Genomic DNA, 6,907 nt, shown 5'->3' with positions numbered 1-6,907 from the left:
GATGAAGAGTAACAGTTACTGCTGATAATGAAGTTTGCGCTTGTGGACAATACAACGCTGTGTGAAGTAAATTGTGGCTCCACAATCGCTCTGAATGCTAATGTGTGTCCATGGAATACTAAAACACAATAGGCGCGGTGCAGCTAACGCCTAACGTGGATGAAACGGACAACAGTAGCAGCTAGAGCGCTCTCCTTCCTCGGTGAACACTGCTACAAGACATTATGCTTGATGATTCACCAAACACCATCGTTGGGGGCCAAGTTTTCCGGCACCAGCGAGTTGTTCGTCCACCAACTAACTTTGAGTCTTTCTTCAACACTTCGTAGAGCAGCCGCGCAAGGCCTTTCCTTCGCGTTAGGGTAGCGATCCTTCCTAGATGATTATTGCTATTCATTGTTACTTTTTACTACAATGAGTAGTGTTTCTCCGAAAATAAAGTCAGCTGCCATTACTGCATTTAGGCATTAGTGCATGCCTAGGCGCCTAGCACCTGGACTTGTAAAAATTAATTTTGCAAGTCTCCAATCATGTTTGCATGTACGCGCTCTCCACTATACTAGCACTCTCCAGCCATGTGGCGTGAACAGATTGCTGTGCTTGACCTGAAAAGTGAAAGGTAGTAGTGCGAGTCGTACGCGCTCGCGGACGTGTCTGACACGTGAAACGAAAAGGTTTTTTTGGCGGGTAGTCGGCAAAAATTAAAGGGGCACTCCGGCTTCATTTTCGACGCCGAGTTTTCGATGCCAAGACAAAGGTAGGTGAAAGAGAAGACCCCTCGAACAAGAACGAGTCTCCAGAAGCGATCGAGTCGAGCAGGAAGACGACTTTTGAATTTCGACGAGCGAGCGCTGATGACGTAATGAGGGATTAGCTTGCCAGTGGAAATGCACCTGCGCACATACATTTTACACACTTTTTGGCCAATTTTCAATCGAAGAGGAGGTTGTTTGCTATGTTCTCCCAACGTCGCGAGCGATCCCGTCTTCTTTACCCTTCCAGGTACCCTGAAGGTCCTCCAGACGAGAATTTATCTCCAGCAAAGCGTTGTTGATCCGCTAAATTCGTCTCGAGACATGTTCAGTGCTGATAAATGTACTTAGTAGAATGTTGAATCTGTGATAATTGTTGACGATGGAGAGAGAGAGGCTGATAGCCGCTGTCGCAGGGAGAGTGAAGCTGCTGGAAGTAACAATGGGGAGCCCGTTTGTATCATCTGAACAACCAGATCAGACTTCAAAGCAGCTTGACCAAATCGGAGGGCGCCTCGTTGCTTATCGTGAATATTACACCGACATGAATTACTACAAGTATACTGGTGAGTTTTTATCTTGTTTTGTTCGTATGCTACGGTACCCTGGCCTGGAGTTCTCGTTAGCACATTCCTATTCCCTGGCGGTTTCTAAACATTCCGTTTAGTACTGAATACGTGATCAAGTATTCCGATTTGGGTAGATGTGGAATTTGGACATGTATTTTATAAAAAAATTCTATCATAAGTTTCCAAATAGAGAAATGTAGAGAAATGGTTGCCCAAATACAACAAAATTGATTCTGCAGTTCTACAACTTGTACTGAAATCCAGTCAAAGTAAAAATGATTCTTCATGACAGTTGGGGTCAATGAAATCTGATCCAGGCATAACGAATGGTGACGCCTGCCACCCCGGGAACGAATGCCCATTTGGTGGGGGATACCAAAGTACTCGAAAGTGGTGCGTGTTTCAATGTGGCATTTTGGAAGTTTTATATGATCTCTGGTCAATGCAACATACGATAGCCATCATGAATTCCAGGCCTCGAACGCAACTCAGACCAGAATCGCAGTTCCCTAAGTTAGATGCTTTATAATTCCATGGCCCCAGCTGTAGTTATACCGTAAAATCCCGCCAGAGCGCCCCTACCTCCTCGACGCTTCAGGTGGGGAGGGGCGGATGGGCGAGTCCTACTTGCCGCATTCAGTGCCACATGAAAAAGTACTCACCCTACGAAAACTGTTCGTGCATCTCATACACCGACCAAAGGTCACTGAGAGCCAGGAGTCGAACAGATCCGACAAAACGCAGGGTTTGTGCGATCCCTGGTCAGGAGGGTGGGCACTGTTGCATACATTTCCAACGGGGTCGAGCACACGTCTGCAGTGCAGTACGGCATCACAGACTGCGACAAAGTCATACGAGGATACAATCAATCACGTCCCTGACAAGAAGTCAGGGAGGGGCGGATGGGAGAGACGGGGCGCTCTGGCGGGATTTTACGGTCGAGGTTTTTCTTGCACATTATTCTTATAGTCGATAGGTTTATACTGATGGCCACAAACAACGGCAGTTCAAACTTCACTGATGTGTTCATGAGCTGAGAGATTTCTCTCCACTATTTCTGTTGTGCACACAGGTCTGTCCAATATGCATTGACCGTATTGGGTATGGTATCTGCTCTGAGAAGGGAATCGCTGGAGCCACAGTCCAACTATACAGGCTTTCAAGAAACAGAGAGGAGCCATCTTTGCAAGCTGATACCTGATGTGTACCGACAGAATTCTCACGAGATACCTTTTGGACTACGTCTGGTGTATACTTCATAGTACTCCTTCGACTACGGTCTAGAATCAAGTCGACTGAAACAAGTTTAAACAACTCTGGCTTCAAACGAGCCGTCGATTAGACAAACAAAACATTCTCTCATATACTAGAGCACTCTGGCAACTCATGACCTATTCCTAACGATTGCCACCGCTTATAAATATGTAGAGTGCTGATTGGAATGTGCTCACAATCTCAACAGTGCTATAATTATTTGAACAATGTGTTAGAATATTCCACTTTTCCTTCCATAAATGTTGTATCCACATATAATCCACAGTGCTGCAAAGTTTCAGAGTTCTCAGGGTATCAAACAAAATTATTTCAAATACAGTGAAATTGTTCGTGGACATTATAGCGTAACTTGTAGTCCCCTGGTCCTTTTCTTTGCTATAAATTAATCCTTTGCTCTCTATATATTGTAGCCGCCGGCAAGTCCAACAGTGAAATTGTTAGTTCATATTTATAATGTGGGAGGGGGAGGGGGGGGGGGGGGGGGGTTGAACATATTTCTATATATAAGGGACCTGCAACTGTAATACCACAGTACAGTAGCCAGCAAATATGTAGAAAACAGAAATGCATGTTACCATCATTGTACATGGACGGGCGCAGCAGGCCGAAGCTATCAGCCAGAACAGGATTTACAATCACCTAGAGATACTTGAGCTATTCCAGTATTCTCCGTGAGCTGTCCCATTCCACAATGGTTCATGCCACCATTATTTCTGGTAGTATCCATGTGCATAATTCCAAGACCATCTCGGATTCTTCAGCAATTTGTGCCACGGCAAAAGACAACGCTTGACTCGGTCACTGGGGCTGTCAAACTTCCCATCACAAATGAACTTCAATTTCTCATCTGTTACAAGTATGTGTACTGCCATGACTTGACCATGCTTCATCCACAGCTGGGCGAAGATTGTGGCGTTGAATTCCATAGCGCACCTTCTTGCTGCCATGCAGGAGTATGTTGAGAGAAGTGAACATATAAAAACAACAGCCACTGAAGAGGATAGCAATATCCTTGGGTGAATCTCCTGCAGGTACACGTTGTTGGTAGGTCTACTGGTCCGTCTCCATATCGTCAAGTTCAGAAATCACCTGTACAACATATCTTGTAGAAGGGATCCTGATCAAATAATTCCTGGTCATAAAATTCACTAAACTGAGGGCGAGACAAATAGTCAGTACTCCCCGATTCCGTCAAGCTGCTTTGAAGTCTGGATGCTCATGTGATGCTAACAAACTCCCCGTTGTTACTTCCAGCAGCTTCACTTTCCCTGCGACAGCGGCTATCAACCTCTCTCTCCATCGTCGACAATTATCACAGATTCAACATTCTACATTTATCAGCACTGCACTGGGTGAATATGGCTCAAGACGAATTTAGCGGATCAACAACGCTTTGCTGGAGATAAATTCTCCTCTGGAGGACCTTCAGGGTAACTGGAAGGATATAGAAGACGGGATCGCTCACGACGTTGAGAGAACATAGAAAACAACCTCCTCTTCGATTGAAAATTGGCCAAAAAGTATGCGAAATGTATGTGCGCAGATGCATTTCCACTGGCAAGCTAATCCCTCATTACGTCATCAGCGCTCGCTCGGCGAAATTCAAAAGTCGTCTTCCTGCTCGACTCGATCGCTTCTGGAGACTCGTTCTTGTTCGAGGCGTCTTCTCTTTCACCAACCTTCGTCTTGGCATCGAAAACTCGGCGTCGGAAATGAAGCCGGAGTGCCCCTTTAAGTGACGGTCCATTTTAGTCCTTCGAAGGACCAGGACCGTCACTTAATTTTTGCCGACTACCCGCCAAAAAAATCTTTTCGTTCCACGTGTCAGACACGTCCGCGAGCGCGAACGATCGCGTACGACTCGACTCGCTATCGCTACCTTTCACGTCAAGCAATCTGTTCACGCCACATGGCTGGATAGCGCGTACATAATGCAAACATGATTGAATGATTGAAGACTTGCAAAATAATAATTTTTAAAATTTTTACAAGTCCAGGCGCTAGCGCTAGGCCTATAAAGCTATAGTATAGTAACCTAGGCAGTACTTACAGTAATGGCACTTGGCAGCTGACTTTATTTTCGGAGAAACACTACTCATTGTAGTAAAAAGTAACAATGAATAGCGATATCATCTAGGAAGGATCGCTACCCTAACGCGAAGGAAAAGGCCTTGCGCGGCTGCTCTACGAAGTGTTGAAGAAAGACTCAAAGTTAGTTGGTGGACGAACAACTCGCTGGTGCCGGAAAACTTGGCCCCCAACGATGGTGTTTGGTGAATCATCAAGCATAATGTCTTGTAGCAGTGTTCACCGAGGAAGGAGAACGCTCTAGCCGCTGCTGTTGTCCGTTTCATCCACGTTGGGCGTTAGCTGCATCGCGCCTATTGTGTTTTAGTATTCCATAGACACACATTGGCATTCAGAGCGATTGTGGAGCCACAATTTACTTCACACAGCGTTGTATTGTCCACGGAGCGCAAACTTCATTATCAGCAGTGACTGTTACTCTTCATCCTACATAATTATAGATTTGGAGTATACACGGCCTTGTCACGACAGCGACAGCTCTACAGAGTGTTCAAGTGAGAAACATTAATTTCAATTGTTGGTGAACGAACAAATGGCTGGTTCCGAAAAACGCGGCCTGCACCGATGGTGTTTGGTGGATCATCAAACAGGGTGACCAGCAGTGTTCACCGAGGAAGGAGAATGCACTCACCACCACCGTCGTCCGAATCATCCAAGTGGGCGTTAGCTGCGCCTATTGTGTTTTAGTATTCCATAGACGCAGACTAGCGTTCTCAGCGATTGTGGAGCCACAACATATCTTCATGCGGCGTTGCACTGTCCAAGAGCAGAAACGTCAGCAGTGACCCATCATCATATATGTCGATTTGGAGTACACACCATGCGCCAATGGGCCTTGGCGCAACAGCGGCAGCTCTACGGGGTGTGCAAGTGAGAAACATTTGTTTCGACTGTTGGTGGACGAACAAATCGTCGGTGCCAAAAAACGTGGCCTGCGCCGATGGTGCTTGAAACATCAAGCATGGTATATGGTGACTGTCAGTGTTGATCGAGGAAGGAGAACACTCAGGCCGTCGACCGTTCATCCATTTCGTTAGCTGCACTAAGTCTATTGTGTCCTTGTATTCCATGAACACACCACCATGAAGCATGGCGTCTGAGCTGTGCTCACAGAGCGGCGAGATGCTCTCGCCGCTATCTTATCTGTCTTGTGTATTCCCAAGTGTCGAAGGCTCACAACGATAGTGTTGGACAGGTGAGATAAAATAGAGTCAACGTAAGTACGCATGTGTACTCTTACTGACTGAAACATAAGTGGGGTGTAAGAGCTAATTCATATGGTGTCGTGACATTCACATGTACGAGGTTAGTGTGTAGTACTTGTCACGTACTGAATTCTGTGACTTTGTTTTGTCTCCATATACTGCATGCATTCACGTTTCACAGTTATCAGTTTGACCCTGAGTTCATGTCTGTTATCCCGTGTCTCCTCTACTTCTTTTTGTTTCCACATGGTTCACGGTGTAGCACTGCACGTTTTCCGTCAGTTTGAACTTCAGCATAAATCGCAACTACTTGTACTTTCAGACATGCCGACTGATTGTTGCCAGAGTTTGAGCCATTCAGAGCGCTTCAACAGGCAGGGCTTGAACCCCTGATCATGCCCTGTCTGCCAGCTCTACTACGATATTATATGTCACGTACCCGCGCGCGCACGGTTCTCCTGTGCTTGGGCTTCCTTTCGCTTGGTAGTTGGAAGTAAGTGGCTGTTTTAGGACTCTTAGATTATGTACAGAAAGTGGTGGACATCACGCAACTGCATTGTAAATGAAAGAGGGTTTGTCAACTGACAACCGCATAATTTTTCGACATTAATAAAAGAATTTTCATGTAAAGAGTGAATAGCAACTAAATAGAGCGGTTGTCAGTTGACAAACCCCCTTTTATTTAGATTATGTATCTGAAGTAAACACAACGTAGAAATATCACAATTGTCTCTTGTGTATTATATCCGTTCGATGTCACCAGATCGTCACATGGTGCTGTGATCAGGATACGGATCATGACGAACGCTGATTCAACTGGACGAATCGCAACCTGACGACGAAGAATCGCGAGGCTTTTCAGATGCTAGGACACAATGGAAACTGAACGACTTCAGAACAGCAATGAAGCGTTATGTTATCATGTAAGACGCCTTTCTGCGCCGCACAGACACATGCGGTACTACAGCAGAATATGTCGCTCACTATTCTGCAGGTGCACTGGTGACAGGCGCATGCA

The 6,907-nt window shown here is 45.8% G+C and overlaps 1 long non-coding RNA gene across 1 annotated transcript; it reads left to right on the top strand.

Annotated features, from left to right (window-relative positions):
- Positions 1-778: 778 nt before the first annotated feature.
- LOC135810216 (uncharacterized) lies at positions 779-2,996 on the top strand. The gene is made up of 2 exons (XR_010552288.1): positions 779-1,318; positions 2,394-2,996. It is a non-coding gene; the product is annotated as an uncharacterized LOC135810216 (long non-coding RNA).
- The last annotated feature ends 3,911 nt before the right edge of the window (positions 2,997-6,907 follow it).

Source organism: Sycon ciliatum, chromosome 2 (genome assembly GCF_964019385.1).
Source record: "Sycon ciliatum chromosome 2, ocSycCili1.1, whole genome shotgun sequence".
NCBI classification, from domain to species: Eukaryota; Metazoa; Porifera; class Calcarea; order Leucosolenida; family Sycettidae; genus Sycon; species Sycon ciliatum.
This window is presented reverse-complemented; position numbering and strand designations above follow the sequence as displayed.